The following is a 23,585-nucleotide window of genomic DNA, read 5'->3' as shown; positions in this document are numbered from 1 at the left end:
CAAGATATGAGGAATACTCACTTTTCTTGGTTTTACTTTGTATGTGATTTAAGGACTCCGTTTTCTTCCAATATACTCTAAGTCACTATGGATAATCTTAGTCCTCTTGTTCTGATGACTGAATCTTTGGCTTTTCCCCAGAGCCTCCAGTTTGCAAATCATTCTGTTCTCAAAAGACTTTCCCTAGTCTTCATGCTCCTCTCTCTTCCACCTCTGAACCTGAAAGAACTTTTCATTCTCATCTCCCCTGGACATCCTCCAGTTTTCCCTCCTTACCAGAAGGCCTCTCTGGGTGCTTATCTCCGAACTATCCTCAGTGTCATCACATTTCCCCCTGGCCTTGACATTCCTGCTGGCCTTGGTTGTTAGAGTAATATCTCCTTCTGGTTCACCTCCAAGTGAATTAAAAATCTAGTGGGAGTTTGCTGCCTGCCTGGGCTCCAGCCTTGGCCTGACCCTTCCCTCTCTTGGCAGGACTTGCCCCCAGGGTGTGGTGACAGAGGGCTTTGCTGTTGCCATCTCCACTGCTGCCAGCTGGGGCCTGCCAGGGTTGCCATAGAGCCAGGGTGCTCAGTTCCAGGCCCTGAAAAGGCTGTGAAAGCACACTGGCCTCTGGACCTAGGCTGGTGCCAGCCACCAGCAAGGGTGGTTCTGTGTGACTGATGTGCCTCTCCCTGGCAGCCTGGGCATAGACTGCAGTGGGGGAGATGGGGGGCGGAGACTTTCAGCTGCAACTTGCCAGAGATGTCAGTGCTTCAGGGAGCTGCACAGGAATAGGGGGTTCAGGGAGGAAAGGCTAGCATGAGGGTTATTGTCCTCTTACCCTGACTGAATTATATCTTCCATGAGAATGCCTCCACATTTCCAGCCCTGTTGCCTCGATAAACTAATGTTGGCAGATTTATTGCCTGCTGGACACCTCCTTACCCCACCTCCCCCCAGTCTTGTTTTTTTTTTTTTTTTAAAGATTTATTTATTTATCTATACAAGCACTGGGTACAGTCAGAAGCGCGGGAGGGTGACAGAATTCACCAGAGCCAGAGCGGGGAGCAGAGCAGGCAGAAGGACCGAAGTACACTGCTGAGGGGAGCAGCGGGCGGCAGGAGAGGAGGCACAGCAGTTGAGCGCTGGGCTGCGAAGCTGCCTGCAGCCTCTGCAGTGTCCCGTTCCATCCCTGGCTGCTCCCCGGCCACCGGAGGAGGGTCCCACATGGCGAGCAGACCTCTCCTGCCGCCCGCTGCTCCCCTCAGCAGTGTACTTCGGTCCTTCTGCCTGCTCTGCTCCCTGCTCTGGCTCTGGTGAATTCTCTCACCCTCCTGTGCTTCTGACTGTACCCAGTGCTTGTATAAATAAATTAATTAATTAAAAAAAATTGAATACAAGAAAAAGAAAAAAATAAATCAATAGTCTTCAAATTTTGCTCCCTGATCAGTAACATTGGTATCACCTGTGGAATGTGTTAAATATGCAACTATTCAGGCCCCGTCCCAGACACATTGAATCAAAATTCTGGGCATGAAGCCCAGTAGTCTGTATTTTAACAAACCCTTCAGTAGATTCTCGTCCTCCCTCAGGTTTGAGAACCACAACATCAGGTCATGTATTTGAGGATAATGAAGACTTGGTCTGTCTGTTTATTCCCTAATTATTCTGCAAGATATCTGGGACCCTTCCCTTTCTGATGGTGGATAAAGCCACCTTCGGAAAACAAAAAGTCTTTATTACAGACACATGCAATGACTTATTTCTACCCTTTTTTTTTTTTTAAATTACTTGAACCATCTTAAGAAGGTGATAAAGTGGAAAGTCTGAGCAAAGGAAAGGACGAGGAAGCAAATACGCTATTGGTCACATGTAACTCTGAGCTCTCAGGCAGCAAAGGAAAAAAGGGGAAGTATAGTATCTTTCTTGTTCCATTTCTACCAGAGGAGGTTAAAATTCTATTTCTATAAATTGAATTTCCCATGTGGAAACGTGTAGAGGGGCTACTTAGAGTCAAAAAATAAAATCCAAACGTTTTATGACATTTGCAGCAATAGTTTTCACATAACTGGTTTTACTGATCACCATTAAACAAATTGTGCAAATCTGGGCATGTAAGAAAACAGAGTTATCACTGGATTGGTGATAAAACTCATTGCCATTTCTCATAATTTGGTGGCTAGAAGGGAGAGTTAATTTTTCTCAGCAAGTCAACCACCAAGAAACTAGAGTTTTGTCTTGTAGTATGATCCATCAGGAGTGGGCCCTGTTGGAGGCAGGAAGAGTGTGAGATGAGTAGCCTATTATTCCCAGGAAAAGGTAAACGTCTAAGGAGGGCATCCCTGTGAGAAGTCCCAGGCCCTGTCTGACTGGCCCCAAGGTCACTGAACCTGAATTAGTGGGGATTAGAGCCAGGGTTTGACATTGAGGCCCAAGTGAGATTGGAGCTAGAAGACAGAGCATCTAAAAAATTACACAAATCACTTCCCAATGTGGTCTATCATGGAGAACACTTTACAGGAAGACAGGGGCTTTTATTGTGGGATGGGGTGCTTTTATTTGGTGCTTGATAATTAGGATATAATAGAGCTTCTTTGAAATCAGGAAATTAAACCAACACCATTGCATAAATTCAGGACTGATTTAGATAGGCCTAGGACACAAGCGAGTATTTTCTAAGTTCCTGTGGACTTTAAGTATGGCCCTTGTATCCACAATTTCCACCCTGTTCTCTACAATCTGACTATTTATGACATGTGAATGCCAGTTGGAAGAAGAAGAGAGTTTCGTTCCTAAGCACTGAAAAACAGCTGTCTATAGAGTGCTTAATCTATTTATTGTAAGTAACTGTACACAAGTAATTTCCTGAAACCAACACTACAGTGAGCCTCCAAGTATTTGATAGCTTAAGTAGGTGGTGAAGAAGAAAGATTACAAAATTTAGTCAGGATTCCAACCTGTCATTTACCAGCTGTTTGACTACACCAAATGTGATAATGATAAAAGTGTTTTATAAACTGCAAGTGTTCTATACTTTGATTGTTATTCTTATACATTGTTAGAGAAAGTAATCTTCTAAAAAAATTTCAAATACAATTCTCACTACATTAAGAGGTAAGAGCAACTTTGGCGGGAACTGTGTGCACATTTCCTGTTGTGTACCATACTTCCCCCACATTGTTTAAACCTGAACCCCGAGCCTCCCTGGTGGCGCAGCGGTTGAGCGCTGGGTTGCGAAGCTGCCCGCAGCCTCTGCAGCGCCGGTTCAATCCCCGGCGGCTCCCCGGCCACCGGAGGAGGGTCCCACATGGCGCGCAGACCTCTCCTGCCGCCCGCTGCTCCCCTCAGCAGTGTACTTGGTCCGTCTGCCTGTTCTGTTCCCCGCTCTGGCTCTGGTGAATTCTCTCACCCTCCCGCGCTTCTGACTGTACCCAGTGCTTGTATGTACAAACAAACAAACAAATAAATAAATCTTTAAAAAAAATAAATAAAAAATAAACCTGAACCCCAACTTTGATTATATTGCTTACTGATTATCTGTTACCCTCCAGGAAACACTCATTTCATGAATGTGTTAACACTCAATTCACAAATGAGGGTATTGAAGCCTCAATATGTTAAATATACTATCTAAATTTATAGACTCCGTCTTTTTAGACATATCTTCCACTTGAAAAGAAGAGAGGAATATTAAGGACAGCAATAGACATTGACTGAAATCCCAGCACCTTGGCACATAGTCAAACATTTTATGTGCCTCATTGTGTTCAGTCATTACAACAAGCCTGTGGGATGAGTTTTAGTCTCCCAGTTAAAGTGAAGGAAACTTAGTGGTTATCAGAATCTTTAAGGGTTGAGCCCAAGGAAATTGAGCTGGGATTGTAAACCATCATTCTTTAAAACCTTGACTTTCACACTATGTTCTACTGCCTCCCAGAGTAGAGCAGGGATAAGAACCATCATGGGTCTCAGTTCTAAATCAATGAACTCATCAATATGCAATTTCTAAAAAAAGTTTTCCATAAAATTTTTGGAAAATTAAGTCTTTACAAAAATGTAAATACTAAAAAGAAAACAATCTAGGCAGTTGTTCCTCCAGGAGTTTCCTCAGTAGCTTAAATTTGTTTTACATGAATCTAGAGATCCTAAGATTTATAGTTTTTTAAAAAATCATAGCTGCTTTATTTCCACCAAAGTGGTATGACTTTCTGTAATATAAAAAATAATTTCAACCTGTCGTTCCGTCTGATTCTTTTCATTCTTTAGGACATTATATTCATCTTCCTCCTATAAAATTATCCAGATGGGGAAAATACTCAAGGTGAGGACAGGGAATTCTTTTGCTTTCTGGAGTGGAGTTGGCCTGATTACGTGAAAAGAATGTATAGGGGATTAAGTATACTTTTCTCCCCAATTGTGCTTGTTAGTTCCTACCTCCCAGCAAGACTAGTATATAATGTTCAGGGCTCAGCACAAAATGAAATCTAGGGCATCTTGTTCAAACATTATTGAGAATTCAAGACAGCAGTGGCAGAGCACAAATGGACAAGCAAGGTCCTTCTAAACAGGGGTCTCTATGGGACCACGTGGATCGCACCTCATGAAGCTGCTACTGTCTCTCACCACTGTTGTCGCCCCAGGAACACACCATAACAAACTTAGCTTGATGGAATCAAGGGATAAATATCCTTGGTGAGCACAGAATAGTCCTCTTAGCGATGTCTGGCTAAGGAATCCAAGGAGAGGGAGTGGTGAGCAGAAGCAAAGTACAGTCATGGAACCACAAGCAGTCTGCTGTTTTCGGAAGATAAATGATCTGGTAGAGAGTGATGGGATGTGGGCTCAGACAGGAGGGAGGGCTTGGTGGTGTGGAGGAGTGGAAGGGTTTTAAACAAGGGAGAGTTCTGCTGAGATCTTTCATTTTAGACAGTCTTTTTGGCTCTGCGACTGAGAATGAGTTTGAGCAAGTCTCTTTGGGGTTAGTACCACAATGGAGAGAGAGAGAGAGAAAATGATGGCCTGAAGCAGTGCCATTAAGAAGCAAAATGAGAGCTTCCCTGATGGTGCAAGGGGTTAAGTCTCAGCACTATGAAGCAATCCTCAGCCACTGCAGCACACCAGCCAGGGAGCTAACCTACATGGTGCAGCAGACCTCTCCTGTCTCACCCACTGCTCCCCTCAGCAGTGTATTTCAGTCAATCCGCTTGTTCTGGTCCCCATTCTGTCTCTGGTGAATCCTCTCACTCCCCCCCCCCACACTTCTGGCTTGTACCCCAGTTCTTGTATGCATAAATAAACAAATCTTTAAAGAAAATAGAAGCAGGGGGCCTCCCTGGTATGCAAAGAGTTAAGCTGTCCACAGCCTCTGCAGCACAAGTTCTATCCCTGGCCGTGAGGAAGCTACCCACATGGCACAGCAAACCTCTCCTGTCTTGCCTGCTGCTCCCCTCAGCAGTGTATTTCAGACAGTCTCCCTGTTCTGTTCCCCACTCTGTCTCTGGTGAATCTTCTAAAACCCCTCACCTCTGGCCAGCACCCCAGTTCTTGAATGCCCAAATAAATACATCTTAAAAAATAAATATATAAATAAAAATAGAAGCAAAATGAGGCAGCTGTCCTCCCAATACTGCCATCTGTGACTGTTCAGGTGCCTCTCTTTTTAAATTTCTCCTTTCACTAATAAACCTGTCCTTGCAAAATGTTAAAAAAAAAAAAAAAGCAGCAGCAAAAGGAACAAGAATTAGTAAAGGTTAAAGGGGGTGGTGGGAAGTGCATGAGGGGAGGATAAAATGGAGCCTCATTCCTGATTTTACCTTTTGTGACTGGGTATTGATGGTCCCAAGAGAGAAGAATTAATGAATACAGAAAAAAGAATTTGTATGTCTGGTCAGGGTCCCCACAGGAAATGGGAATCATGCTCAGGTTGTGTAATTGAGGAGAATTTAGTGTCTAAATTATTTATAAATCTGTGTGCAGAGCATAAAGAAAATATGAGGAATAGAGAGCTCCTTGGGACCAATAATAGTGGGGGTGGGGGGTGAGACGGAATGCTGTTATCAACACAAGATCTGGAGGGACTGCCCATGGGAACCTGGAGACAGAGTCATGCATGGAGTAGCTGCCTGACAACTGTGACCTCAGTTAAGGAAAAGGGACAGCAGCCAGCCAGTTGCAGCTCTGCAGGGAGGTGAAGGCAGAGAGCCAAACTTTGGGCTAGCATGCTCGGCTTTCCCTCAGATCTGCTGGGGTAACCTCTCATAGGCCAAACCCAACTGCACGGGGAAACAGAAGGCAAGGAGGCCCATCGATGCAGGCCATATAGATTATCCTCTTAAAGCAAGAGTGGATCTGGAGTGGAAAATGTAAGTTACACAGCTTAATGTTGGTGAGGAACGTGGTGTGGTGAGTTCAGCAATGAACAGGTGGGCTTCAGTTTTGAAAGGAATACCTGTGGCCATTTAGCAGAATCTTAAGAGAGAAAATGGACTCCTGAAACAGAAAGACCTACATTTGCACCTGAGAATCACTACTTGTGTGAACTTAAGACATATTTCTTTTTTTTTCCCCAAGGGTATTATTTGGTAATATTTATTTCCTGAACAAAGTATTTGTTAAATGAACATACAATGGAATTAAGTTAATGAGCCATCCTGGGCCCGCAGAAAATAACAATTTATCTCTCTTGCTCACCTGAGAGTTGTAACTTTGGCTTTTAGGTTTTTGCTAGTCCATGGCAAAAGTTCAGAAATGTTGATGTACACCTAGATATCAAAATCTATATATGTTTTAGACAACTTTCTTAACTTCTCTTTACTTCTGTTTCCTCATCTGTAAAACAGAGGATCATCATAGTACCTACCTCCCAGAGCTGTTGTGGATTATAAATGAATTAACAACTGTAGAGTATGTAGAATGGTGTCCCAACGTTGAGAGCAGTAAATCGACATCTGTGGTTGTTACCTATTATCCATATGGAAATGCCCCCAGCAGGTGGATGCAGTTGGTCCCTGGGTTTTCTCTTCCTTATGCATTTCTTAACATTTTCATTTTTCTAACTGATTTTACTGTGCATAAATAAATAAATAATTTTTTAAAAAGATTTATTTATTTTTATATAAGAGCTGGGGTACAGGTCAGAGGCGCGGTAGGATGAAAAGATTCACCAGAGACAGAGTGAGGAGCAGAATAGGCAGGCAGACCGAAAGCACTGCTGAGGGGAGCAGCGGGTGAGACAGGAGAGATCTGCCAGCGCCATGTAGGAATTTCCCTGGCTGGCCGGGAATTGAACCCACACTGCAGAGGCTGTGGACAGCTTCACAGTGCTGTGCTCAACCCACTGGGCCACCAGGCAGGCCCAAATCTTTTTTTTTTTTAAAGGAATGCAGTACATAGGGCCTCTCTGGTGGCTCAAAGGGTTAGGTCTTAACACTGTGAAGCTATCTGCAGCCACTGCAGCAGGAGTTAGATATCCAACCAGGGAACTAACCCACATGGCGCAGCAGACCTCTCCTGCCTCGACCACTGCTCCCCTTGGCAGTATATTTCATTAGATCTGCCTGTTCTGCTCCCCCCTGTGTCTCTCCTGAATCCTCTTACCACCCCCCCAACTCTGACCTATACCCCAGCTCTCTCTCGTATGCATAAATAAATAAAATAAATCTTTAAAAAAAAAAGACTGCAGTATATAATAGAAACAGCATACATATGTTAATTAACTGTTTATGTCATCAGTAAGTCTTCTGGTCAATAGCAGACTATTAGGTTTTGAAGAGAGTGAAACATTATATGCAGATTTTTGACTGCTGGGGGGAGTTGGGGAGGTGTCAGTGCCCCATTGTTCAAGAGTCAATTGTATGCAGCTCTGAAGGTCAGGGAAGTAGGGAGATTAGATTCACATAGTCTTGAGAGAAGTGATGATCCTTGGTGAGGTCGCCCAGGGAGAGTGTCAGAGTATCTCTGCCCAACAGAAATATAATGCAAGCTTCACATACAATTTAAGATTTTGAAATTGAAAAAGGGGAATAAAAAACCCATGAAGTTAAACAATGGAAATTAATTTTGATAATGTATTTTGCTTAACCCTATATCTGTACAAAATGTTACCATTTTAATGTTTTTAATTTAAAATGCTCATGAAATACTTTATTTTCCTTTTTTTTGGACTAAGTCTTTGAAACATGGAGTGTGATTTCTACTTTCAGCATATCTGAGTTTGGAATAGCACATTTAAAAATGCTCAATAGTTTCATGTGCCTGTGGCTACTGCATTAGTGATGGTCCTGAATCAGAAAAGCAGGATGTCTGGAAGGGGGTTTCTGAAAAACATTCATAATTAGGACTCTGGAGCAGGATGAAGAAAATGGAGGGAAAAAGGAAAGTTGATAGGAATTAGGACAGTGGTGCTGCAGGTGTCATTTTATAGAGATGCAGAGAGCATTTTTAGTAGTTTTGTAAGTGTGGTCCCCAGGAAAGGGGGAGGTTCTAGGTTTCCTGCCTCACCCACAAAGGAGGGTGTAGCTGAGCAGGGATGGACTTTTCACCAAGAGGGGATGGGTAACTTTGGGTGCTTGATTTAAAAACTATATTCTTTGCCTTTCCTGTATTGTTTCCTAATTATATTAAAGTTCCTTCCCATTAAAGTCTCATATGTTTTGTGTTGATGCGGCAGATGGCAGAACCTATTTAGGGCAGACAGGTTTGCAGGGTCTGAGCTGCCCCTCTCCCTGCCCTGTAACAGTTTTAGAGTTGCAGATGCAGGAGGCAATTGTTTAAGAACCAGTCTGTTAAAATGCCCATGAAATCTGGCAAATTGAAGGTTGTTGGTGACTTGGGAGGGAACTATTTTTATAAGAAAAATAGTAGCCAGAGGATGGATAGGAATGAGTTTTATGGTTGTACTGGAGGGAGAGTTGAGGTCATGGGAAATTTAAAAATTGCTAGAGAGGAATAGCACGCATCAGAGCCTTTCAGCTTCCCCTTCAAGAAGGACAAGGTCAAAAGTGTCATACTTACTCATCAACACTCTCCCTTTCTGTTTCTAGGCGTCTATTCCTTCTGTCTCTCTTCAGTTGTATTATAGTATTTTTTTAATTGATTTCCTTGCCTCTACTTTTTAAAAATTTATTTATTTATGCATACAAGAACTGGGTTACAGTCCAGAGGTGCGAGATGTGAGAGATCACCAGAGACCGAGTAGGGAGCAGAACAGGCAGACTGACAGAAATAAACTGCTGATGGGAGCAGCTGGCGAGGCAGGAGAGGTCTGCTGAGCCATGTGGGTGTGCTCCCTGGCAGGCCAGGAGTGAACTTGTGCTACAGAGGCTGTGACAGCTTCACAGTGCTGTACTTAATCCCTGGTGCCACGAGGGAGGACTTCCTTGCCTCTACTTTTATGGTCCTATCCCTCTCCTTCACACTTGTATCACAGAGATTGAATTAGGTCACAAATATCATTAATGCTGGCAATAATTCAACTATCCAGCAAACATTCATAAGGGACAATGTATGTACATGCTGTTGTAAGTCCAAAAAGTGGAATATTATTCAGCAATAAAAAATGAAATACTGATATATGCTACAATGTGGATGAGCCTTAAAATCATTGTGTTAAGCTAAAAAAAAAAGTCATAAAAAAGCCACATATTTATTGTATGAATAAATGATTCCGAATAGGCAAATACATAGAGACACAAATTAGGTTAGTGTTTGCCAAGGACTAGGGATGGGGGATGCAGCATAACTGCTAATGGAAATGACTTAATATTTTGGGATGATAAAAATCTAAATTAGATATTGGTAATATTTACCCTCTTCTGTGAATGTACTGAAAACCGCTGAAATGCATACTTCAAAAGGCAAAATTTTATGATATATGAATTATGTCTACTATATCTCAATAAAGCTGTGAGTCAAAAAAAAAAATCCTGAAGCCAAGTTTTCCTTTCACAGGAGACATTCAAATTTGTACTTCGGTGAGAACTAGCTCTGAAGTGGTGCTGGTTTCCTAGACTTTGCCTCACTTCCTAACTCCCTTACTTCCCAGGACTGATTCTGAGGTTCCTAAATGTTTCTTGACAAGCCTACATAAGAATAGATTATTGTAATCCATCATTTTATCAGGAAGCAGTATTATTTTCAGACCCCTGTATGAAATGCACTCTATTCAGAAAAAGGAATAGGTTTCAAACCACATCTAAACATTATAATATTTTAATATATAGTGCGCATTGGAAAATTTGTTTTTTTAATAATCCAAGTCACTAGGTTAGATATCTGGAATAATTAAGAGATTAACAGGTAATAGGGTTTGCATAACATCTTAACTTATTTTTAAACATTTTCTTTTGATCATTAAAATTCTCTACACACTGCTGTGTTATTACCATTCCCCCAAAGAAGTTTGTCTTTCAAAAAACAATGTTAAATGGTGAAGAATAAAAAAAAAAAAACTTGTCTGTGTTTGGAAGTCCTTTAAGTTGATTTGAAAAATGAAATCCCCAATTTTCCTTCTTTCTTAACACTGTGTGTATTTACTAGGAGACTTGGGGGCAAAGTATAATTATATGGAATTCATTCTTGATGCGTTCCTGGAACCTCTATGCCACCATTCAGCAACCTTTATTTCAACAACAGAGAATATAATATCATGATTTTTCTACTGAACAAATACAATTTGAGTCTTAAATGAATGACACTGCACATCATCAGGCATATCTAGAAGGCTGTAACCTAAACAGTGAACCTGTTTATTACGTACACTAGACTCCTAATATCTGTTTTGGCCTTCTGAGGCCTGTTGCTAAATCCCTTTCTACATTAAAAACACCAACCACACTCTCCACTTAGCTGACAGACTGCAAAACAGTGGTGAACAAAAATTCTGCTTGGAGATCATGTCTTCACTGTACAGCAGCCACACACAATGATGGTCAGTAATGACTGAAATATGGCACTTAATACAATACCCTCCATGTGAATTGAATTAATTGATTTATTAGGTGCAAAATAACCAGGTGGATTTAGCTAATTAAGAATTTGATTGCTAATTGCCAACAAGGGGGGATTAAAAAAAGAGTAAGTTGAATGAGGAATACACTTGTAGCACAACAGACTGTTGGCAGCCTCCAAGGAGAGCAATGATAGAAATGTAGTGGTGGTTACTTGGTGTCTGAATTGAAATAAAATAACCTATTCTATTTTCTCTATGGCCCATAAGTGTTTCTATTAGTGTCATATCCTCTTAGCAGAAAACCAGGCAAGACACAAAATGAGAACATATAAAATTAAGAAAAATCCTTTAAAAAAAGACAGTTACATATGAACAGTAAAAAAATCAGATGTCATACTCCACAAAGAGAATGATATAGCACAATATAATCTCACATCATGTGTTTCCAGATTCATCCATCCCATACATTCATTTCTCCAACCATCTACCTAAGCATTCATTAAGTTTGTTGAATATTTTATAAACAATTTAATACCCTGCTTATTTGCTTGATACCATATCTTAAGACTGTCCACCTGTTAATAAAAGTATACCATAATCACTCGTTTTAAGCTTTTATTTAGCATTCATTATGTGTTATGTGATGCGCTAAGGACTTCATATAATCACCGTTAATCCTAATAAAACACTACAGATAAAGAAACTGAAGTTTAGATAGGTTAAGTAATTTGCCCAAGTAATTTGAATCTACTAAGTGGTAGAAGTGGGATTCACATACAAGCAGTTTGTCTTCAGAACGCTCATGCTTAAGTATTCCCTATACCGACTTTCCATAAATCTTTTTAATGGCTATATTATATTTCAGTGTTATGTAGGACTATAATTCATGACATTATTACCCTAATTTTGGACATCTAGATTTCTCCTCCTCCCCCCTTTCCTGTTAAATATTGCTGTGGTGAGCATACTTGTGTAGATGTCGTTTATCCTATTAAATAAGTGCCCTTCCCTTGCTAGTGTGTTGAGTGTTTTTTCAACATCAACAAGATGTTGAAATTTGACAAATGCTTCTTTCCTGTATTTATTGAGATTATGTGGGATTGCTTTTTCTTCTTGATATGGCTGTTACATTCATTTATTTTCAAATGTTAATGCAATTATGCATTTTTATAATAAATCCCACTTGATCATGTATAATTCTTTTTATATGTTGCTGGATTTGTTTTGTTAGTATTTTGTTGAGAATATTTGTGTCAATATTCATAAGAGATGTGGGTTTTTAGTTGGTATAAGGGTTATACCAATGAATTCAGAAGTATTCTTCTCTCACAATTTTTGGAAGCATTCATAATGTATTGATATTGCTTCTTTAAATTATCACCTATGAATTCATCTGATTATTACTTTAGAAAATATATCTGAAAGTGGAATTACTGTGTCAAAGATATAAACCTATGTAAAACTCTTGATTTCCTGGGTGGGGAGTGCAACTTATACTTCCACATGCTGTATGTAACTAGCTCACAGTAAACTTTCTCTAAATGTATGTAGAATTGAATTCTATAATCTGGTTTTCCCCAAATCTAAAAACCCACACTCACTGGTATACAATCAAATAATTGTCCTCAATACTAGCACTTTTTTTTTTTAAAGATTGTATCATCTGTTCATAGTAATTACAATATTATGAGTTTGCTATATTGATTTTTAGGTCAATCTCAATCACAATGAACTTTACATTCTCTATACCCAGCATGTTTTGGAGCTCATTGAGCATTAAAGGTCTAATGCTTTTATACTGTAGAGAGTCTTTTCACCTGAGTAGAACTGTCTTTTTTTTTTTTTAAGATTTATTTATTTCTGCATACAAGAACTGGGGTTCAGGCAAGAAGTGTGGGGGTGAGAGGATTCACTAGAGACAGAGTGGGTAAAAGAACAGGCAGATTGACTGAAATACACTGCTGAAGGTTGCAGCAGGCGAGGCAGGAGAGGTCTGCTGCACCATGTGGGTCACCTCCCTGGCTGGGGAGAGCACTGGTGCTGCAGTGGCTACAGATATCTTCATAGTGCTGAGACTTAACCCCTTGCTCCACCAAGGAGGCCCCTGAGTAGAACTTTCTTAAAGTGCAGGAAGAATAATATCCTAAATATGAATCTGGTCACAAGTCACTTCACTTTGTTTTGCTATTGTTGCTAACAAACTGATAAAAGATTTACTGATTTAGCAATTATGAATATTAATAAAACATTTGACAGGTTATCATCCATGTCATATATATAAGAGATTTAATATTTTTGTCACAATCCTTCAAGAATATTCTGGATTCATTTCCCACATGGATAGATTTATGCATTTACAACTATTTAACTTTTTCTAGTTTTATTTAGGCATAATTGACATACAACATTTTGAAAATCTAAGGTATACAATCTGATGATTTGATACATATTTAAATTTAATATTTATTATATACTTAGAATTTTCTGACCAACTGAGACACTTGAAATAAACAAAAATGTGGACTTTAATTGTGGAAGGCAGCAAATATGAATCATGTGTCTTGTTTATTAACATTACATTACTTTCTTTGCAACAAACATTAACTAATTGGTCATAAGGCAATTTCACCATAAAAAATGAACTGGTTCTAAGGACAGTTTTTTTGTTGATATAGCACTCCCATTTTAATATTATAAAATTAAGGTGATAAAACTAACTGGGAGTGTGAAATAACAGTGTAAAATCAGATTATATACTACGCGAGAAAATGATAACAGTTTGCAATCTATGGGTGAACATAATCATCCCTCCCATCTGTCAAAACCCAAAATTTAGCCAACTGTGGCAAATGAAAAAGAGGCACTTAGTAATTTGCAACAATCCTGGCGGTCTTAATTATCAGTTCTTTAGCTAAGTTAATATACAACTTGTTCTCTAATGTCATCTTCATCAAATTTGTCACAATATTAGAAGTTGAAAGCAAAAGAAGAATCAAGTTCTTCCTATCCCCACAGATACAAATGATTATGTGATTCCTGATGTTTCTTAAAAATGGTGAAATTTTATTGTTATTTGATATTGAGAACATAAGGCAGAATTTTTATATTTGGCACAGAATCTGACTTAGGTGATGCATCAAACATGGGGCCTGGCATGTGATGGAACACACAAATGTATTATATATGTACCATAAGATACATACATTACATATAATGATAACAAATAGCAGCATCCCTAGTCTGTCAAACCACAGTGTAGAATAACATGATACAAAGTTCAGTGACAAACATGCACCTTAGTGTTTGGAAACAGATATTTCTTTTTTTTTATTTTATTTTATTTTATTTTTTAATAATAAATTTTATTGTTATATTCCCCATACAATTGCAGCCCCCCCATTCTGACCCCAATCCCTCCCCTCCCGCCCCCGCCCCCCTAAAAGTGTCTCTGGTTCATAGTTTTTTGTTGATTTTGATTTTCACTTTCTTATAGTTATTCATTTTCCTGGTCCCTTATTTAAGTTTTCTAGATTCCTGCTATGAGTGAGACCATCCGGTATTTTTCTTTTTCTTTTTGGCTTATTTCGCTGAGCATGATCCCTTCCAGCGCCATCCATGTTGCTGCAAATTGCATGTGTTTATCTTTTTTGAATGCTGAGTAATATTCCATGGTATATATGTACCACATCTTCTTGATCCAGTCATCTATTTTTGGGCATTTGGGTTGGGAAACAGATATTTCTTTTAATGAAGGAAGGAACTTCAGCAAAAAATGAAAAGTGTTGGATTATGTCCTTTTGTTATAGGACGGGGAGAGGGGCAGCCCAAAACCCCGCAAACCTGCCTATTCTAAATGGGTTCTGCCATCCGCCGCATCAACACAAAACATAGGAGACTTTAATGAAAAGGAACTTTAATAAAACTAGGAAACAATACAGGTAAGGCAAAGAATCTAGTTTCTAAATCAAGCACCCAAAGTTACCTATCCCCTCGTGGGTAAAAGTCCACCCAAATGGGATTGGCCCAGAGCAAGGCCCCAAGGCCTGCCACAAGTCTAAAGCATCTTCCAGTGGGGACCCACAGAAAAGGGTCACAAACAACCGGACAAGCCCGGAAGGAAAAGAGCAAAATCAACATCAAGATAAAAGCTGCCATTGTCACCTCCCCACGGGTCTCACCCACATCTGTGTCACCCAGTCTACGACCAAAAGACAAGCGCAGTTTCTTCACGTGTCTCTAGGCTCCATGTGCCTCCTCCAGGTCTCCTGGCTCCATCCTGCTTCCTACCTCAGTCTCTTCTTCAGCTTCTCCTCTTCCTGCTCAGCTCCAACCTCCCTTGGGTGGGGCAGGGAACCTCCCCCTTTCCTGGGGACCACCCTGTTACACTTTTAAATTAATGTCCTCTTTTATCTTTAATGATTTTATCTTTTTTTTTAAATAAATTTTATTTTTATATTCCCCATACAATTGCAACCCCCTTATTTTGATCCCAATCCCTCCCCTCCCCGGCCCTCCACCCGCATATCTTTTTTTTTTAAAGGCAAAACTGCCTTGAGACCAATGCCTGAGACAATGAACTTGAACCAATCTACTAATGTGTACATTAAACTTTTTTTTTTCTAAATGGACTCTCCTGACTGAGGAAGGCTCCTCCTCTTTACGAAAGACCCCACTGTCACCCACTGTCCACTTAAGCATAAGGTCCATTTGTACTTGTAAAATCCGGTCATTGTTTTCCTTTTCTGGTCCTATTTTCTTTGTAGTGGGGAAAAACAACTTACAACAATGTACAACATCTTCCATAAGGTTGATCTCCATGAAGGTTTATACAACCAGTTCTGGTAGCAGTATCTTATCTTACTCAAAATGGCATTCGAGGTGCTAGCCATTATACATTTTGCTTCATTAGAGTATCTTATTTTTCTCTCTTTTCTCTAATTTTCTTTCACTTTGATGGTTATTTCTACCCCTGGAGGGCTCACTTGTTTCTTTAAATGATGACTGGGTTGTGTATCTGATCTGATCTTCAGTGTCACTACCTTCGCACTTCTTCCTGGTTGATTTAATATTCACAGTGACATTATCTCCAGCTCTCTTGTGCGTGTTCCATCCAACTTAAAGCAAGATAATGCGTGAATTATATGCAAAACATTGCCCAAGTTCCTGAAAAGATTAAATCTTGAATAGATTGTTTTTCCTCATTCCTCTTCTCTCCCATCCTATTTCCATGTTTGTATGTGTATTTTGAAGTCCTATTTTTCTATTTATTTATTTTTAAAAAAGATTTTTTTATTTATTTATACAAGAACTGGGGTACAGGCCAGATGCACGGGAGAGTGAGAGGATTCACCAGAGACAGAGTGGGGAACAGAACAGGCAGACTGACAAAAATACACTGCTGAGGGGGAAAGCGGGTGAGACAGGAGAGGTCTGCTCGCCATGTGGGACCCTTGCTGGCCGGCTGGGATCGAACCAGCGCTGCAGAGGCTGCCGACAGCTTCACAGTGTAGTACTCAAGTGCCTGCGCCACCAGGGAGGCCCATCCTATGTATTTTTTTTAAAGATTTATTTATGCATAAAAGAGCTGGGGGTACAGGCCAGAAGTACAGGGGGATGAAAGGATTCACCAGAGACAGAGTGGGAAACAGATCAGGAAGATTGACCTAAATACACTGCTGAGGGGAGCAGCAGGAGAGTCAGGAGGGATCTGCTGCACCACCGGGTTGCTCCCTGGCTGGCCGGGTATAGAACTCGTGCTGCAGAGGCCACGGATTGCTTCATAGTGCTGCGCTCAACCCCTTGCGCCACCAGGGAGGCCCAAGTCCTGTATTTTTTATAAGAATTTACTAAATGTGCAATTTTCCTCCCTAAACTTTATTTTTCTTCCATTTTAGATACTGAAAGAAAATGATTTAGTATTTGTTTTCAAACATAACTATTTATTTCTGAAGCCTGTGGCTTCTCTCGCACATTCACTGAAGAGTTCATTGGGGATGTAGGCCTGGACTTCTGTATCATAATTAGGTTGCAAGCACATTACAGATGTGCTTAGAATGTGTATCCCTTTTCTTAGTAAGGTTGTTTTGGTTAAAAGTGAGAGAAACTAACTGTTTAAGTAGTAAAGGGAATTTACTGGAAGGATGTGGGAGTATTTTAGAGACCCCAAAGACAGCTGGCCTACCAGGGACTAAGTGCAGAACTTATAGAGCCAGCAGACACCCATGCAGGCAATCTGAAGCTTTGCTTCTCTCTCTGCATCTCAGGTCTTGTTCTTGGAAAACATGATGGAAGAGGCTTACCCCAAAGCTTCTAAAGGTAATCCATTTGACTCTGATTTCCATATTTCTGAAGGAAAATAATATTTTCCATATTTTCACAGGAAAATAATTAGGTTGATCTAGTTGGGATCAAGTATTCATCCCTGGTCCAGTTATCTGTGACTAGTAGCGTGTAACTCCCCATGGGTATCAAAAGGTGGAGTAGTTCTCAGTAAAAAGATGTCAACAGAAGCTAGAAACACCCCCTTGGAATTTGTTTAGTGTAGTGTTTCAGTGTTAATTCTTGAATTACAGAATGTAACCACTTGACAGACACCAAGTCATATCAGGTCTCCTTCAGAAATGTGTATAAGGTTGAGGCTCATCAGTATGATGGTGTTTGTTCTCTTAATTGCAATTTCATCTGCCATGTTCACACTTAACCACGTAGCCTCTTGGGTTCATCTTTTTACTTATTTATATTCCCTTTCCAGATATAAGGAAATCATAAATCATTTGCAAATTTTTCTGATCCATTCATTCCTGGATAGTGATAAGTAGAAGGAAAGGAACTGCCCTAGTGAGATTCAGTTTCATGCTCTTCCAAGTTGATGTGGGTATTATTTCTCCTTAAGTGTTCTTAATGTTCTCAATAATACCAGCTGTTGTGATTTTCTTACTGACATAGTCTTTAGTGAATCACACTCTCTGGTTTGTTACTGCACATCTGTGTGACAATGGAACATTTTTCATAACCATGAAATTGGGTATGAATTTTGAGACAGTGTTTCTGAAGATTTATCTATTTAGAATTGGAAGCTGGTAAGGCTTATGTCCCCATGTAATATGCTGCTAGAACAAAGTTTTATATTTTGTTATTCATTAACCTTTTATTTATTATGCTCATAAAGTAAACATACACTACATGGCTAAAAAGTGGACGACGATTCTTCCCCAAGCTGTTTATAAAACACAAAATAGGACACTTTTTTTTAATTAAAGATTTATTTATTTATGCATACAAGAGCTGGGGTACGGGCCAGATGTGTTGGGGTGTGACAGGATTCACCAGAGACTGAGCGGGGAACAGAACAGGCAGACTGACCGAAGTATACTGCTGAGGGGACCAGTAGGCAAGTCAGGAGAGGTCTGCTGTGCCGTGTGGGTAGCTCCCTGCCCAGGGATCGAATCTGTGCTGCAGAGGCTGCAGACAACTTCATAGGTTGTGTCTTAACCCTTTGCTCCACCAGGGAGGCCCGGAATAGGAGACTTTTAAGATAAGTTTGGAAGATATACACTATGTCATGGAGGTCAAGATGGAGATTTCTCAAAGAAGAGGAGTCTAAAGCTATTTTAAAAAAAGGCAGGGGGAGGTGTTTTGACAAAGTGAAACTAACAGAGTACACTTAAAATGGCTAATTTTTAATAATTTCAACAAATCTATAATATTTCTCAATTTTTTAAATTGAAGTAGCATTACATTATAAAATTTTATGTTCTAGGTGTGTGTCATTATAAATCAACATTTGTATATACTACACTAAGTTCACTATTAAAAGTATTCTTCTATCCTTCACCTTATAATTTATCCCTTATACCCCAATTACCTTATTCACTTTCCCCTTTCCTTATGGTAACCACTAATTTGGTCTCATAGTCTAAGTTTATTTTCATTTTATTTAGTTCATTTGTTTGCTTGATTTCACTATGAACCATATATGAACGAAATCACATGGTATTTGTCTTTCTCTGACTTATTTCACTACGTATAATACCTTGCAGATCCATCCATGTAGTTGCAAGTGTCAGGATTTCACCTTTTAAAAAATATCTGAGAAGTATTCCATTGTGTATATATACACTTCATTTTCTTTATTCAGTCATCCATCCATGGACACTTAAGTCTTCAGCTCTTGGCTATGGTAAATTATGCTGCAATAAACATGGGGGTACATTTCTGCTATCTCCTTTTTCTCCGTTTTGGCCATTGCTCATATTTGACATTCTATTTACATTTTAAACACTTTTTATCCATCAATTATGTCATAGGATTAGGGAAAAGAAATAGGTTTACCTCCATAGTTATAGGCTCTAGGTAAGAGTGCAAACATATACCCTCATTATCATATGTCTAAATACTGAACTTAAAATTGTAATTCAGGCTTTAAAAATTTAAGTTAATGTTTTCATTTATTTCAAAGTATTTTACAGGAAAAGCAATACCTATTTAAAGCTTTTAAAAACTTTTTAAAAAACAACATTATTCTCCATTCTAACTTTCACAGCTTTCAGTGTCTACCTCAGTGATAATGTAATCAGTATCACACTTCATACATGCAATGTCTAGCTAGGCTTATCAGTATACGAATATAAGGCAAACACAAATTGTTTAATTTTGGGGCCTCCCTGGTGGCACAAGATGTTAAGAATTAGCACTTTGAAGCAATCCTCAGCTATTGCAGCACAAGTTCGATCCCCGGCCAGGGAGGTGACCCACATGGCACAGCAGACTTCTCCTGACTCACCTGCTGCTCCCCTCAGCAGTGTATTTCAGTGGCTTTACCTGTTTTGCTCCTCACTCTGTCTCTGGTGAATCCTCTCACCCCCTGCACCTCTGGTCTATGCCCCAGCTCTTGTATGTATAAATAAATACATCTTTTAAAAAATTGTTTAATTTTACAAAACTTTCTTTAACTGCCATGCACAACTGTTGTAAATACCGTGTGCTGTATTTATGGCTATCTCTAGAACTTTCTCGTACCATGAAATTTAATTCAAAGGGACACCAGAGGTTAGATACGTGGCACTAATGGGGAAAGATGCTTCCTTATGCAATAATCTATTGAAATAAAATGTTGTTTCAGAGGGGTTTGGCAATTCAACCATTCTTTTAAGCATTTTCACCTCTCAAATATTCCTCATGTTCGTGTTCTGATGCAGAGTTCCTCTGTGAAGTCAGTAACAACCTGTTTCTCAAATCTTCATCATATTTGGATATAGTCGCCCTTTGTTTCATAAAGATGTGAAAAAAGTAATGTAGAGAAGCAGATTCCTGGACTTGAATAGTATTAGTCCTAAGGGTAGGGGACAGATATTTATGGTTGTAGGCTACGTGGAGTCAGCACTGAGAGCCAGATTCCTAGTGATAAAAGCATTCCTAGTTCTTGAGTATTTGTTTGCCTGTGTCTTTGGCATATATGAAACATAGGGCAGGGTTTTCCTTGCTCAAGTCTAAGGTCAGCCCTGACAGGGAGCAGCAAAACAGGAGAGAAGGGTGACTTGGACATTTCCTGCTAGAACATAAGCTCAGTTAGGGCATCACTTTTTCTATGTACTATGTGCTGCTGTATCCCAAGCATAGAATAGTGTCAGGCACTTGGCAGATATCCCAAAAATATTTGTTGAATGAACGCATTGCTGAATGAATGACTAGAGAATAATGTTTGACCATTCCCAACACCAACTGAAAGATCAGGGGTAACTAGGGTTGGCAAAGTATATATATATATTTTTTGCTTTCACTTTTATTTCCATTTATTTTATGTTGAACATATTCCTGGGCCATAAGTTTTTGCTTCCTCAGTTTCTTCTGGGATATCTTTTTCTTCTATGCAACCTCTTTTTCTGGTTTAAGAATGATCTGCTCTTCTTCAGTAAGGACCACCTCAGTGTGGCAGGGGAGATCATGTAGGGGTTAATCTGACCATGAGCTCTGCAAATTCTGCGATGCTTCTGGGGTGTATTGTTCACCTGGATGTGCTCAATGACCAGAGAAATGATGACATCTAAACTTCTAAGTTCTCTACATTTTTAGGCACATACAGTAAAAAAATCAGCACACTTTTGGGGCTACTGATTCTGCATCCAGCCCCACCATTTGCCTGGACATATCTACCAACTCCACCATTGTAACAAGGGAATGGCACGCACTGCTGCTGTAAAGTGATGTCCTTCAGAAACGTTGTGGCTTTTATGATATGTATATCCTTGGTAGCCTGTGCAGTTTCACCAGTGTTCTTAAAATGAACAGGAAGATTTGAACCTCTTCATTTGCATGACTTTGTAGGGTTTTCTGGGTCAACTGAGTAGTGAATCACTTTCAGATATCACCCAAGGCCTTGACGGGAAGAGGAAGAGCAGTGACTGCTCAGCAATTTTTTTTTTATGCCGTGAGTCTTCACTTTTTAAAGCAATAGTTGTTTAACGATTCTTCTCCTAGGAATTTTCTTGATGATGTTAAGAGTGCAAAAATGAATAGTTTGGGTACTTGAGTTTAACTCATTACTTAAATGTGACGCTTGCTCTGTAGACTTAGACTTTTCAGACATCACAAAACAGGGAAATGATAGTCCCTGTGTACTTTGACTTAGGCTAATATATTTAGTGATGCTGGTAGCGTGCTGTGAAGGTTCTGTCTGAAAGGTGCCTCATAAACGTGCATGCTCTGCATATATAAGTGAGGAGCTGCTTGGTTGTTTCCCTGCAGGGACAACTGTATTGTTTTTAATTGTCTATTTTAATAGGCCTGAATAAAATACTCTTCTGTTTTATTTGATTTGCATTCCCTAGTGGGATTTCTCCCTGCCTTCTTTTTACTGCTGTGACAGTTTCCTATTTAGACATTTAGTTCTTTCGACAGGGGTTCTTGATTATCAATGGCAGTGACTGTTTCTCTATCTATTGATGTTGAATCCTAGTGGTCCCTGACCTATGGGATCATTTGCCAAAAAAGGTTGAGTTTTGGGAATCTGAGATAATGAAAGAAATTCCATGAAAAAGCAAACAAACAACAAGAACAAGAGCAAGCCCATGTTTGATTTAATCAGCTCAATGAATCTGGATTGATTTTTTTTTTTCAAATATTCCTAGCAGTGATCATAGGCATTCAGGATTAACCCTAGGTTAACCACAACCAATCCCCACTCGGAGGATATTTTGACATATGTAGACCATAATAGATTGAGCAGTTGGACAATTTTCTCCCCGTAATATTTGGCTGGCCTAGAATGATGTAATGAAATAGATCAGGACTAACAGTCAGAGATGTAAATTTTAGAATAGTTCTGTCATTACAAGGCTGTGTAATCTTCATCAAATTATGTAGTTTCTTGTCTAAAAACGAACAAGTTAGACTAAGGGACTTCTTTGCTTCTATTTCCATGGCTGCTGACAAAGCTTTCTTTTTAAAAAATGTATTTTTACATCATTGTTCATTTTTGTACAATGTTTGATTTCTCCTTTCAGAATTTGTCCCCATAACATTACTACCACGAAGACACTTGTGAACCATCATGATAGACCTTGTGCTCTTCCCTCCTGTTTTGATTCTTCTCTCTGCCCCTCCCCTGCTGAATGTCTCCGATTTATAGTTCTAACAGATCATTCCTGGCTTGATATATATATTATTTTCCTAGCAAATTTTGACTTCTGCTTTGCGTCACCTTACATATTTGAAAAGATTAATGCACCCTCTTTATTTGAAGTTTGAGGTGACTCCACTGAAGAATGAGCCTATATGAATATACACCTACCCTATGCCTTGCCTTAGCTTCTCATTGGAACCCATCTAAGAAATAGGAGAGGATGAAAGGGAAAGCTTTGCAAATCTCTTTGTTGGGTTAACTCTAATTTCTGCACACTTGTTATCTATACTGCACTTTGCATTCACCCAGGTAATTTCCTCTTGTGAAAATAAAACCAGGAAACCCTAAATGAAAGTTTCAGACTGAACTTTTTCTTCTACCCTCTCCTTCATATACCTTTTCCTTAAGTACCTAAGGCCTTCAAGTTGCTTTTCCCTGCATACCACTAACTTTCCTACTCCATGTAGACCCAGTGTTGATGTGGCTACTGTACTTCACAAAAAAAGACTTATTTGATCCTACCTAATCTCCTCTGGTCTTTCTGTCAATCTGCCATGCATACTTTTTCAGGTTGGCAAGAGAAATACTGAAGAAGCCCCCATGGTGGTGTGATAGATGGGCAAATTACAAGGAAATAACCATATTCTTTATTCCTGGACTTTCTTTTTTTTTTTTTTTTTAAAGTTTATTCAATACTTCTTTTTTTTTTTTTTTTAAGATTTATTCATTTACGCATACAAGAACTGGGGTACAGACTAGAGGTGTGGTGGATGAGAGGATTCACCAGAGACAGAGTAGGGAACAGAACAAGCAGATCGATGGAAATACACTGCTGAGGGGAGCAGCGGGCGAGACAGGAGAAGTCTGCTGCGCAGATGGGTTGCTCCCTGGCTTGCCAGGGGATCAAACTTGTGCTGCAGAGGCTGTGGACTGCTTCACAGTGCTGTACTTAACCCCTTGTGCTGCCGGGAAGGCCCTATTTCAGGACTTTCTTATAGCTGCTTCTGGTTCATTTCCCTTCACAATTTTTGCCTT

At 39.7% G+C, this 23,585-nt stretch overlaps 1 pseudogene across 1 annotated transcript; it reads right to left on the bottom strand.

The window, feature by feature from the left end:
- Nucleotides 1–403: 403 nt before the first annotated feature.
- On the bottom strand, nt 404–22,348 carry LOC311173665 (large ribosomal subunit protein uL22-like; annotated as a pseudogene). Its single transcript has 4 exons — nt 22,261–22,348; nt 20,710–21,283; nt 15,913–16,044; nt 404–693 (listed from the first exon to the last, which is right to left on the bottom strand). The product of its transcript is annotated as a large ribosomal subunit protein uL22-like (transcript).
- Between the last annotated feature and the right edge of the window lie 1,237 nt (nt 22,349–23,585).

Source organism: Talpa europaea (assembly GCF_964194135.1).
Source record: "Talpa europaea genome assembly, chromosome: 7".
Classification (NCBI taxonomy): domain Eukaryota; kingdom Metazoa; phylum Chordata; class Mammalia; order Eulipotyphla; family Talpidae; genus Talpa; species Talpa europaea.
The sequence above is the reverse complement of the archived record's forward strand: the minus strand, read 5'-3'. Positions and strand labels throughout refer to the sequence as shown.